The sequence below is a fragment of the Ranitomeya imitator genome, chromosome 4, assembly GCF_032444005.1.
Source record: "Ranitomeya imitator isolate aRanImi1 chromosome 4, aRanImi1.pri, whole genome shotgun sequence".
Classification (NCBI taxonomy): Eukaryota; Metazoa; Chordata; class Amphibia; order Anura; family Dendrobatidae; genus Ranitomeya; species Ranitomeya imitator.
Genome location: NC_091285.1, coordinates 576,949,973 through 576,964,406, shown reverse-complemented (window position 1 = coordinate 576,964,406; position 14,434 = coordinate 576,949,973). Strand labels below are relative to the sequence as shown.

The 14,434-nt window shown below is 42.6% G+C and overlaps 1 protein-coding gene across 10 annotated transcripts in view; it reads left to right on the top strand.

Moving 5' to 3' along the window:
• The window catches only part of MEGF11 (multiple EGF like domains 11), a 739,878-nt gene that overhangs the window by 697,689 nt on the left and 27,755 nt on the right, over window positions 1-14,434 (top strand). The gene's annotated exons all lie outside the window — the stretch shown is intronic.

The window sequence follows — 14,434 nt, the reverse complement described above, 5'->3', positions numbered from 1 at the left end:
TCCTTTGATCTCCCCTTTCGCTTATTGTATAGTCTGTGAAATGCATCATAATTATTGGAGCCAGACATTTATTAGACAACCTAACCCTATATTTATTTTACGCAGTTATGTAGCGCCCTTAATTCCACAGCACTCTAGACATCATTATCACAATCCCCATCAGGGCTCACAATCTACAGGGTGGGCCATTTTTTTGGATACACCTTGGTGGGCCATGTATATGGATACACCCAAATAAAATGGGAATGGTTGATGATATAAACTTCCTGTTTGTGGCACATTAGTTTTCCCCCTCCCATATACTAATGTGCCACAAACAGGAAGTTGATATCACCAACTATTCCCATTTTATTTAGGTGTATCCATATACATGGCCGACCCAGGTGTATCTATATAAATGTCCCACCCTGTACATTCCCTATTAGTATTTCTTTTCTAGTGTGGGGGACACCAGACCCAGAGAAAACCCACACAAACACGAGAACATACAAACTCTTTGCAATTGCTGACCTTGCTGGCATTTGGGGTCCTGGGTTCAAGACTACAGTGTGCATTGAGTCACCATGCTGCCCACCTACAGTGGGTATGGAAAGTATTCAGACCCCTTTAAATTTTTCACTTTGTTTCATTGCAGTCATATGGTAAATTCAAAAAATTCATTTTTTTTCTCATTAATGTACACTCTGCACCCCATCTTGACTGACAAAAAACAGAAATGTAGAAATTTTTGCAAATTTATTAAAAAAGAAAAGCTGAAATATCACATGGTCATAAATATTCAGACCCTTTTCTCAGACACTCATATTTAAGTCACATGCTGTCCATTTCCTTGTGATCCTCATTGAGATGGTTTTACTCCTTCATTGGAGTCCATCTGTGTTTAATTAAACTGATAGGACTTGATTTGGAAAGGCACACCCCTGTCTATATAAGAGCTCACAGCTCACAGTGCATGTCAGACCAAATGAGAATCATGAGGTCAAAGGAACTGGCCAAGGAGGTCAGAGACAGAATTGTGGCAAGCCACACATCTGGCCAAGGTTACAATATAATTTCTGCAGTACTCAAGGTTCCTAAGAGCACAGTGGCCTCCATAATCCTTAAATGGAAGAAGTTTGGGATCACCAGAAGTCTTCCTAGACCTGGTTGTCCAGCGAAACTGATCAATCGTGGGAGAAGAGCCTTGGTGAGAGAGGTAAAGAACCACCCCAAGATCACTGTGGCTGAGCTCCAGAGATGCAGTAGGGAGATGGGGGAAAGTTCCACAAAGTGAACTATCACTGCAGCCCTCCACCAGTCGGACCTTTATGGCAGAGTGGGCCGATGGAAGCCTCTCCTCAGTGCAAGACATATGAAAGCCCGCATAGAGTTTGCTAAAAACACATGAAGGACTCCCAGACTATGAGAAATAAGATTCTCTGGTCTGATGAGACGAAGATAAAACTTTTTTGTGATAAATGTAAGCGGTATGTATGGAGAAAACCAGACACTGCTCATCACCTGCCCAATACAATCCCAACAGTGAAACATGGTGGTGGCAGCATCATGCTATGGGGATGTTTTTTAGCTGCAGGGACAGAGCAACTGTTTGCAATTGAAGGAAACATGAATTGTGGCCAAGTACAGAGATACAGTGCCTTGCGAAAGTATTCGGTTCCCTGGAACTTTTCAACCTTTTCCCACATATCATGCTTCAAACATAAAGATACCAAAAGTAATTTTTGGTGAAGAATCAACAACAAGTGGAACACAATTGTGAAGTTGAATGAAATGTATTGGTTATTTTAAATTTTTGTGGAAATTCCAAAACTGAAAAGTGGGGCGTGCAATATTATTCGTCCTCTTTTACTTAATACTTTGTTGTGCCACCTTTTGCTGTGATTACAGCTGCAAGTCGCTTGGGGTATGTCTCTATCAGTTTTGTACATCGAGAGACTGAAATTCTTGCCCATTCTTCCTTGGCAAACAGCTCGAGCTCAGTGAGGTTTGATGGAGATCGCATGTGAACAGCAGTTTTCAGCTCTTTCCACAGATTCTTGATTGGATTGAGGTGTGGACTTTGACTTCGCCATTCTAACACCTGGACACATTTATTTGTGAACCATTCCATTGTAGATTTTGCTTTATGTTTGGGATCATTGTCTTGTTGGAAGACAAATCTCTGTCCCAGTCTCAGGTCTTTTGCAGACTCCAACAGGTTTTCTTCAAGAATGGTCCTTTATTTTGCTCCATCCATCTTCCCATTAATTTTAACCATCTTCCCTGTCCCTGCTGAAGAAAAGCAGACCCAAACCATGATGCTGCCACCACCATGTTTGACAGTGGGGATGGTGTGTTCAGGGTAATGAGCTGTCTTGCCTTTATGCCAAACATATCGTTTGGCATTGTTGCCAAAAAGTTCAATTTTGGTTTTATCTGACCAGAGCACCTTCTTCCACATGTTTGGTGTGTCTCCCAGGTGGCTTGTTGCAAACTTTAAACGACACTTTTTATGGATATCTTTGAGAAATGGCTTTCTTCTTGCCACTCTTCCATAAATGCCAGATTTGTGCAGTGTACAACTGATTGTTGTCCTATAGACAGACTGTCCCACCTCAGCAGTAGATCTCTGCAGTTCATCCAGAGTGATGATGGGCCTCTTGGGTGCATCTCTGATCAGTCTTCTCCTTGTTTGAGATGAAAGTTTAGAGGGACGGCCGGGTCTTGGTAGATTTGCAGTGGTATGATACTCCTTCCATTTCAATATGATCGCTTGCACAGTGATCCTTGGGATGTTTAAAGTTTTGGAAATCATTTTGTATCCAAATCCGGCATTAAACTTCTCCACAACAGTATCACAGACCTGCCTGTTGTGTTCCTTGGTCTTCATGATGCTCTCTGTGCTTCAAACAGAACCCTGAGACTATCACAGAGCAGGTGCATTTATACGGAAACTTGATTACACACAGGTGGATTATATTTATCATCATTAGGCATTTAGGACAACATTGGATCATTCAGAGATCCACAATGAACTTTTGGAGTGAGTTTGCTGCACTGAAAGTAAAGGGGCCGAATAATATTGCACGCCCCACGTTTCAGTTTTTGAATTTCCCCAAAAAATTTAAATAACCAATAAATTTCATTCAACTTCACAATTGTGTTCCACTTGTTGTTGATTCTTCACCAAAAAAATACATTTGGTATCTTTATGTTTGAAGCATGATATGTGGGAAAAAGTTGAAAAGTTCCAGGGAGCCGAATACTTTCGCAAGGCACCGTATCCTGGATGAAAACCTCTTTCAGAGTGCTGTGGACCTCAGATTTGGCCGAAGGTTCACCTTCCTACAAGACCCTAAGCACACAGCTAAAATAACAAAGGAGTGGCTTCAGAACAACTCTGTGACCATTCTTGACTGGCCCAGCCAGAGCCCTGACCTAAACCCAATTGAGCATCTCTGGAGAGACCTGAAAATGGCTGTCCACCATCGTTCACCATCCAACCTGATGGAACTGGAGAGTATCTGCAAGGAAGAATGGCAGAGGATCCCCAAATCCAGGTGTGAAAAACTTGTTGCATCATTCCCAAGAAGACTCATGGCTGTACTAGCTCAAAAGGTGCTTCTACTCAAGAGAGGCCTGGATGTCTTCCTGGAGCAGAACAATATTGTATCATACAATTAGGTTCTGTAGAAGGACGAAGATCTGGGGATTTAATATGATGGAATATAGGCTGAACTGGATGGACAAATGTCTTTTTTCGGCCTTACTAACTGTTACTATGTTACTATGTTACTCAATACTGAGCAAAGGGGCTGAATACTTATGACCATGTGATATTTCAGTTTTTCTTTTTTAATAAATTTGCTAAATTTTCTACATTTCTTTTTTTTTTCATTCAAGATGGGGTGCGGAGTGTACATTAATGAGAAAAAAATGAACTTTTTTGAATTTACCAAATGGTTGCAATGAAACAAAGAGTGAAAAATTTAAAGGGGTCTGACTACTTTCCGTACCCACTGTTCATGGTACATAACTTCAAAATTGAAAAAATAAATCCACTAAATAATAATACTATTAACCACCGCGCTAAAAGAGGCTAGAATATCGCTATACTTACTTATAACATAGCTGTTTCTGTGTTGTGTGGGGATCCTTATGCATAGAAGGGTACACCCAGTTATAGTAGTTTATCCTTTTGAGAGGCTGTACAGTCTACACCTGAGGTGTTCCTATATGGGTTTGAATGTTTCTCTTTTCACAATGTGGTAAGTTAATATCTTTTAGATAAGCCCCTGATGCCGGTGGGCTTACCTCACCCGCGAATTTCGGGGTGACAGGTTCCCTTTAAAGAAAAAAAATGTATAGAATTGCAAGAGTCCAGTGTTGAACCTCTGGATGCTTCCGATTTCATACTCCTCTTTACAGAGGTTTCCTTTTTGGTTTTATTTTGTACAGATCCAACAGAAATAAACTCATGGCATGTGACATTAGGCTTCATTTACAAGCAGGTATTCTTCCCTAGAAGGATTGCCTCCGGGAGAATATCTGAGTACTCGTGAAGTCTGACAGCCATGTATATCCGTGTGCCGGGCTCTGCTGTGTGCATGTCCACATCTCTACTTACGCCAGCACTGGATAGCTTTGTGTGAACATGTGATTTACACAATTCTGAGCTCAATACATGCTTAGAATATAAGTTGACAGTAGGGGGAGCCAGCACTCCCCTCAGTATTTCCCTGCACTTTTATCATAAGGCTTTTATTTTTTTTCATTATTATTATTTTTCTAGCAGTGGTTCTTACATTCCATTTATATCACATTCAGGTCAACCTCTATTAACTCTCCTAAGAATCAAACAGGGGTTTTTATCAGTATTGATAATAATAATCTTTCTTTTTATATAGCGCTAACATATTCCGCAGCAATTTACAGTTTGCACAAATTATCGTCACTGTCCCCGACGGGGCTCACAATCTAAATTCCCTATCAGTATGTCTTTGGAATGTGGGAGGAAATCGGAGTGCCTGGAGGAAACCCACACAAACACGGGGAGAACATACAAACTCTTTGCAGATGTTTTCCTTGGTGGGATTTGAACCCAGGACCCCAGCGCTGCAAGGCTACTGTGCTAACCACTGCGCCACCGTGCCGCCCATGATGATGGTAGATAGTGCACAAGACAGATACAGCTTCTGTAGTACCTGATCCTAATGAAGGAGAGACATTTATCACAGTATTATTGGGTTGATTTTCAGTCTGGAAAAAACGGTAGACGATCACTGTGTGGTTTAGAATGACAGATCCAATATATTTACCAGATGCGTAAGTAGAACAAAATAACTTAAAGAGATATTCAAAAGTTTACAAGTTATCCCCTATCCATTAGATAGAAGATATCTTCCCAATCTCTGGAGGTCAGATTACTGGGACCCCCACCAATGCTGCACACCAAGACTATGGAGTGCATCATGTAAATGGAGTGATATTCAATTATGGACACTCTCTTCTTTCTCTTCTTTCTTAAAGGGAATCTGTTAGCAGGTTCTTGCAATGAAATCTGAGGGCAGTGTAACGTGGTGCGGGGCAGTCGCTGTGGGCGAGGTACACCTCTCTTACGCCACGGCACACTACATGAAGGTGTGGGTCCTGGCTGGGTGTGTGGACTTGTGCTTTGAGGGCACTACGCCCGTGCATGCCGTATGTATCCAATAATGCATGTTTGCAAGGACAGTGAGGGAGACCACCCGTGAAAATTAGGCTTTTTACTGAACAGGAACTTGGTAGGGAAAATATGCAAGAGATAACAGGTGCACAGTTTTATGAACGGGGCATTTTCTGCACACAGATTCCTTCCTCTTTACCCTCTTGTCCCCTGTTTTCACCTTTCCTCTTTATTCTCTTTGTTTGTCCTCTGCATTCACTGTTTCTCACTACTTTCCCACAACTCTGATCGACACTACAGTCCTGTTTAGCAAGAATCCTTTACTTGATGCCCAGTTCCGCATCTTCTTACCCTTTAAAGTGAACCTGTCAGCAGGATTTTATAAGTAAACTACAGGCACTGTCATGTTACCACTGCTAAAATGATTGAAAAGATACCTGGGGAAGAAATTTGTCTTGTGGTTCTTGTGTAATCAGAGTTAGAAGTTTTCAGTTAATGATATGCTTGTGCTCCGGGGCGGGACTGTAGGCAGAGTCTGACGAAGGCAGGCACCGAAACGCGCATCGGGGTGGACACATCCTAGGGACAGCTCTTACCAGCAGCAGGTATTACTCGCATGAATATTATGCACAACAGCAGTTCACTTTCCTGACTATTATTTGACTATCATGTAATATTGACATCATTATTGTTTTCATTGTAATTATGCACCTTCTAATTTGCACTTACTATTTATGATGCCGCTATTTACCTTGCTGCTATTATTTATACACATTTATAACCTCAGCTTTGTCTCTTGCGTATTGCTTTTTCACTGGTCATTCGTTCCCACCCTTACCTCAATATTAATTTTCTTTGTAAATAATAAAGTTGTATTTTCTTCACCTATTTTGGGCTCTTAAAATTCATTTTTTCCTCCTTCTTGTTATTCATCTTTGCCGATGTGTCCTGATTTTGCGTCCTATGTACACAACCACTGGTAATTGCATTATTTCTTGGTAACTTTACTTCACCATCTATTATTGCTGGCTTTATCTATGTATGTGTACTTTGCCTATGAGGTTTTTTATTGAGAGTCTGATCTTCCACACGCCGCCCCGAAGCACAAACATGTTCCTCATCACAGAGACAGACTGTTTGTGCTTCGGGGCAGCCTGTGGGCAGATCGCTCCTTGGTTTCTCTGGCTTAGAGCAACAAAATAAGACTCTGCCTAACACTGATTATACAAGAACCACAAGAAGGATTTCTTCACCCCAGGTATCATTTTAATCAGTTTAACGCTGACAATGCCTGTAGTTTACTTAGCAAAATTCTGCTGACATGTTCTCTTTAAGGGAGCTATAGTGTCAGTATGGCCAGTACTTATCTTCTCTAGTGCTGACGCTCTGAAACTCCCACCCAGGACTTTCTACTCGTCTCGTGTACTCATTCCTGTCCAGGCCCATTACCTTCCGAAGTTATAAACTCGGGGCCTTACTGCTAGGCTTCTTCTCCCAGGACCCATATCTGGAAAATCACTCTGTCTCTCATCACTTTACTGTCAGTCTCCTCTCACTTAGGGGCACCCAAGAATGCAGCACTGCTCACATTGGGTCCTTTTTCTATGCACTCTAGGCCCTATCTATCTTACTGACAGGAACCGTCTCTTGTCACTTCAGCTTAGCTCCTCCCATTCTGGGCTATTCCCAAACATTAACTCTTACTGTCCCTACTGCCAAACTACACACTTTATGAATATCATTAACAAATGTCACAATACACATTATACATAACAATTCATATTACACATTAAATAATCTTCAAGGGGGAATATGGATGACATGTCTATCTCCTTACAGAAGCATGAGGTGAGGGCTGAGACACTGATTTCAGCGATGGGTCACTTGTTATGCTGTGATCTGTTGTTTCAATAAAATGAGTATTTTACCAGCAGGAAATTATCACTGCCTTGGACTGGTGTCCATGTGAGATCTGGTCCAACCATGCCCCCTCTTCTGATGAGCAGCTGTCAATATAAAATAAAAACTCTGATTGTAGCATAACTGCTGCATCATGTAAACTAAGTGATACATCGCTAGAATCAGGATCTCTTTTCCTACATTATGCTGCTTTCAAATGAGGTAGCTAAAACATGCTGATAGAATCCCTTTAATGGGACCGCCAAAGATAGCGGAGCACTGTGCTCGAAAGCTCTTTGGCATTCACATAAGAATAAATGGAGCATGATTGACCACTGGGAAGTTGATGACTGGGAAGTTATCCCCTAACCCATGGATAGGGGACAACTTACATACTTGAGAATACCCGTTTAAGACTTATATTTTCGTTGTGATTGTTGAACAAAGAAGCAGTGGTGTAATTAGAATTTAAAGAGCCTCAGAGCAAGGTCACATCTGCCTCCTCCCCACCACCTTATTGACAGTAAATTGTGCTGCAGTAATGCACACAGCAGCAAAACTGCTTTGCCCAATGAAAAATATGTAGAATTGAGAGTCCTCAGTGGTTGATACCTATTAATGGCTAACTGAAAAGATGGTAACAAGTTGCAAGCTTTCGAGACTACACAGGTCTCTTCATCAGGCAAAGACTAAAACAAATTCTGAAGAATCACATATTTAAGCACAACATAGCACAGAAAAAAAAGGGAAAAACCATGGATAAGACAGGTGACATGAAGCAGAATTACCATGAGTGATAAACAGTTATGTCCATAAATATTGGGCCAGTTCTTAGATAAGGATTGTTTTATTGGGGTCTGGTTCGGTTGTGATGACCCCTCATAGTCTGAGGGGCAAGTTCCTTAGTTGATGTAAAAAGACATATATCCGTGCGACACATTCATTCCTTCAGTGAGAATGTAAAAGTTTGTCATCAGTTTATATTCCCAGACTCTTCTGTCTCTCTGACTGTGACGCTGTAAGAATCTGGCTGCACTCGGATGTCACCCGAGTGCAGTCCGATTAGAGCATGTATATTCAAACGGAGAGTGGACCCACTGGACCGTGATGACGAACCCCTCTCGGACGAGCTGACCAGGTGGACCGCCCCCTATACAGGGAGAGTTAGGGGCAGGGCCGTGAGAGACTATCGCCACGGAAGCTGGAGGGTCGACTGAGAACAGATGGGAACACAGCAGGCACAAAGGGAAAGAGGGAACAGAAAGGAAATACTGAGACAAGGGAGAAGATGGGAACGCTACAGAGGCACGGAGACTGGCAGGACAATATGGAGAGACCGAGGCTGACGGGAGCAAGGAAAAGATATAGGAGCCGGGCAGGTACTGCAGAGGAAAAGGAACTGATGGAACAAGACAGGAACACAGGAAACAGGCAGGCACTGCAGAGGGCGGAGGAGACCCAAAGTCAGAGAGCTAGGAACGCTCAGAGACCACAGGTGGCCAGAAGCACTTGTAAACACAAATGAACATCAGGCACAGAGAAGCAGCAGGAAGCAGTTTACATAGCAGCATGGGAGCTACTTCCGGGTTACAGTCCTCCAGGATGACAGAGAGGACAGGAAAGAGCGCCAACAAAGGAATCAGATGTGCGCACGCGCAGAGCTGAATGCGACGCGCGTGCGCACCCGGCGAGCTGCAGTGGGAAGAGCCGGCGGCAGCAACGGCATGACACTGACATTTGAAGCTACCTTTTAACACAAGTGATTTCATGTCCATAATGTTATGATTTGGGAGACAAAAATGTATTGCCACAGGTAGATCCATTCTTTTTTCTCTTATTGTGTGGCGGTGAGAATTCATTCTTGTTCTAAGCTTTTGCCCTGTCTCCCCCACATACAGACCCCCAGTTGGACATTTAGTACAAATAATTAGGTACACCACATTAGAAGTGACGCAGCTGAAAGTACCTGGGATCTTGTAGTCCTGATGTGAATTGGGGATCTTTATCTTGTCCGTGGTCATTATAAATGGACAGGTTTTACATTTTTCTGATTGCAAGGAAAGGTACCTGCAGCTGTTGGAGAGGACAGGGAGCTCTTGACAATGATGCTTCTTAGATTTGGGGGCTGCCTAAAGCACAGTAGTGGGGGGTCTGGAAAAATGGATTGTAATTGGGCATCTTTTTGCAGTAAAGGTTGTAATTTCCGTGCAGCTCCCCTTAGCACCTCCAGATTTGGATTGTAGGTAACTACTAGAGACACCCGGTTATTTTCTTCCTTAGCTTTGTAATGTAGCAGGTGATTCCTTGATATTCTGGTGGCTCTTGTAATCTGGTTTTCAATTGTTCTTGGATGGTAGCCATCAGGGGTCCGTCAGGGCCCACATAGTGGGCCTAGGTAAAAGAAATCCACCACCATGCAAAATTTGAATTAGATCCTCCTGCTTATTTGGTGGAGGAGCATTAGGTCCCTCCAGACAAGAATCCTGGGTGTGACTTGCTCCTTCAATCAGATGCCCAGAAACACTTGTATGATCTATTCATTAAAGTTGTTTTCATTATGGTACACCATGTCAAAAGCATACAATCAGACCAACATTAATATCATGATTTTATGAGCTACAATCATTGGGCTTGTTCTACTCCTCCCATTACTAAGGTTTCCCTCAGATGTAACCTCAATTAATTGCAGTCATCTTTAAAAGCTTAATCACCATCTTCTCATCATCGTAATAGCTGTGAACGAGGCTCATCTGTAAAGCCTTGTGTACTTGTGTAATCCTGCGGCTATCCTGCTGCACTCCAGCAGCCTCGTATTTTTAACCTCCTTTTATTACAATGTCTTCCATTGTACTTACTTTTCATGGGAGTTCCTGCAAGCGCCATTCACTTTATTACTACACTGAACATCCAGCTGTAGAAGGCAATAAAAATGAGGAGCTAAAATTTATGTTGCAAAAAGCCTAATAACCGAACGTACCTGTGTAATAATATAGCGCCGATTACATTTTCATGCTGGTAACTCAAACATGAGCGAAGCAGCAAACAATGCTGGGAACGGCAGCAATGTCCGTGGGTCAGAAGAAGGTGCTGGTGAATGAGGAAATTGTCAGGGACATGTTCTGGAGGTGGCGAGATGACAAGGTGAATTACAACAATTAGTTAACGTTTTGATCAAAATGTATAAGCCCACGGCCAAATCATGGTGAATCTTTTAATGGGTTCCTAATCTATTTAGTCTAGAGATGCATGGTGATCACCACTGCCACAACACTTTGCCAGCTGGGGGAATGACCCACGCACCCCACAGAACCCATGCAATACATGTCTGTGTCATACCACACCACCGCAGTAATGGACACCACACAGCACTAAGGGCTCATGCATATAAATCGGACGTGTACTATCTGATTTTTCATCAGACAGCACATTAACCTCGGTTATTCAATAATGCTGTTCAGATGAACGATTATTCTCGGTCTGCGTGGCCAAGATAAAATAAGTTGCAGCATGCACTACATTTATCCGAGTCTCGGATGGGATTCACATATTTAAGTCTATTGGTGTGCGAAAAAATCTGATCCCATATAGGACATCCGAGTGGCATATGATAGATTCTATTATAAACCTAGGAAAATGTATATGATCATCTACATGTTCTATGAAAACAGATCACACACAGATATGACATGGATGTAACAAAACTGAAACACAGATGGCACATGGATGAAAATCTGATGAAAATGAGAAAAAAAAATTGGCTGAGTTTTCTGGATTAAAATTGGACAACTTTTCATACGCTCATCTACAGGCGCCCCAGCGTCAAGTGAACTGATCTCATTGCTCCACGGGGCACAGAATGGTGACATCATAGTGGGCAATGTAATTTACATTATCTAACTAGATCGCTTTAAGGCTCCAGCGTGGGTGGTGATACCACTGGTAAGAGATTACCATCATGTGTGCCAGCTTAAAAATTGGTTGTCATGACCTGAACCTGTCTATGACCTGTCTAGCAGCTTCTGACCTCTTGAACGACTGCGCAGTACAATGCGGGTGGCCTATGTCAGTGGTGTAATATTAATTAGCTCCACTGGTTTGACAATTTCACTGCTTGTGACTTAAAGGGAATCTGTCACCCCCTGTGACATCTATGACCTATTAATATGCGCATACAGGTAATAGAAATGTTACACTAGTCCTACCTGCATGCCTCAAATTAGTGGTCTTGTTGTTGAGAAATGATTTCTTCCAGGCTTTGGGGCATACAGTGCCTGGAAGAAATCTCTGCCTCCTGTCTTCATTATAATACAACCCCGCTATCATGCACGTAAGTTCTGGCACAGGAATCCCACGCTTGCACCTTGCACTCCCTCCACAAGACGTACCTTTTCATCCCTTCTATGGGCACTGCATTCAGGGATCTTCTGCTCAGGTAACGGCAAGTCACTGTGACCTCCGGGGTAGGCGCCGATAAGGTGATCTCCCCAGTTCCTCCCTGCACAGTCATCGCTAGGAACCGTGTGTACATAGCGATGACTATGCAGTGAGAAAATGGGGAGAGCACCTAAACAGAACGCACACCGGAGGTCACAGTGACTTGCTGGCGCCTGCGCAGAAGATCCCTGAATGCAGCACCCATATAAGGGAGGGAGAATTACGTATTGTGGAGTGATTGCAGGGCGCAGGCGTGGGATTCCGGGGCCGTAACTGACGTGCATAGAAGGGGGGTAGTATTACAATGAAGACAGGAGGCAGGGATTTCTTCCAGGCACCGTACGCACTGGGGTATGGAAGAAATAATTAGCATAAGGAAAAAATATAAGATTTCTCAATGACACCACTAATATGAGGCATACAGGTAGGACTAGTGTAACATTTCTATTACCTGTATACCCATATTAATAGGTCAAATACGTCCCGGGGATGATAAATTCCCTTTAGTCTCAAAATATGTTAAGAATTTGGGTTTGTGGGTCCCTTGTGGGGTACTATTGCATTTGGTGGCAATGGAAGGGTAGAGCATGTAGTGATATTCCTTTTGTAGGTGAGACGGGCAGTAATTTTAACAATGGGTGTTTGCACAATAAGATGTTTGGTAAAAAAATGAGTCAGTCCAGAAGAGTTTAAATATTTACAGTGGCGTGATAACCCTAAATTGGAAACCTATCTTCAAACCTTGGTGATGGACCCAATATCAACTTTTCTTTTCCATAGAGCCACTTACTCTGGTTCTAAATGTGGGAGACTTGCAAACACACAATACTGTATGGCTGATGGTCGGCAAATAAGGATAAGCCTGAGGAAGAAAGCAGAATTATCTGCATTTAACCCATCAGCACATCTCATTACAGTAAATGGAATTTGTAGTACAGTAAACTAAAATACAACTGAAATGGTACCTCATTTTAAAAAAAAATCTATCTTGCCAAATTACATTTTAGTGAGTGTTGAGCACCTGTAAGTTTAGACTTTCACCCAAATATCTCCCCTTCCCCCCAGTCTGTGTAATTATATGTACATTACACACAGAGGCTTTTCACAGTGGTCAACCCTTTGTCCCGTCTGTGGTATGGCTCTAGGCCGGAGAGCTCCTCTATGCAAGTGTACTGTACATTGCTAAGGGACCGTGGTGGCCACGTACTGCAATGCCGCAATGCTCAGTGGGCATTATGGGGAGAGTTTTTTTTTCCTTAATAAACATTATGGGGCTTATTTATCAAGCTAAATATGCCATAATTTTAGCACATTTACACCATCATTTCATTATTTCTACCAAATTTATGGTGTATCTTAGAGCTTGCAAAAAAGAAGACTGAGAGGAGACTTAATAGCTGTCTACAAATATCTCAAGGGCTGTCACATTGTAGTAGGATCATCTTTATTCTCATTTGCGCAAGGAAAGACTAGAAGTAATGGGATGAAACTGAATGGGAGGAGACACAGATTAGATATTAGAAATTTTTTTTTGACAGTTAAGGCCTCTTTCACACTTCAGTCTTTTGGCGTCAGTCTGAAACCGCCATTTTCCTCAAATAGCGGATCCGCCATTTTTTTTGGCGGATGCGCTATTTTCCCATAGACATACATTAGCGACGGATTGTGGCGGATGGTCGTCCATTCCATTCGCCATGTGATGGATCCGTTGAGATTTGGCGGACGTCATCTAGACATTGATGTACATTATAACGTTTTTTGTCTGCGCCGAAATGGCGGTTCGCAACGGATCCTACACGTCCGCCATTCCATAGAATGGCCACCTATGGGCGACGGATCCGTCGCGACAGTCATTTGGTGGATCCGTCGCCCCAATCCGCTTTTTCAATTGCGCATGCTCCAAAAAGTAGATACGTTTCCCAGACAACCGCCAAGTAACGGATCCGTAAAAAAAAACGGATCCGTTAAAACCGTTTTCTCAACAATTGTGACGGATCCGTCGATCCGTCACTATGTCGGAGCAGACTGACGCCAAACAACTGAAGTGTGAAAGAAGCCTAAGGAGATCAATGAGTGGAACAGGCTGCCACGAGAGGTGGTGAGTTCTCCTTCAATGGAAGTCTTCAAACAGAGGCTGGACAGACATCTGTCTGGGATTATTTAGTGAATCCTGCTTTGAGCAGGGGGTTGGACCAGATGACCCAGGAGGTCCCTTCCAACTCTATCATTTTATGATTCTATGACTCATCTGACAAGGGGGGTTGCTGCCTGGCTGAAAAAGCAGCATCTTATATGAAAATGGGCAAGGCTTAATGTGTGACCAAATGCATCAAAATAGGTGTGCACATTTCTATCACAAAATAAGTCAACTAATTAGTGCTGTAAACTTAGACTAAACAGTCTTAAAATTAAACAAATTTATCAAACAGCACAAACCACTGTGGTAAATCTGCTGCA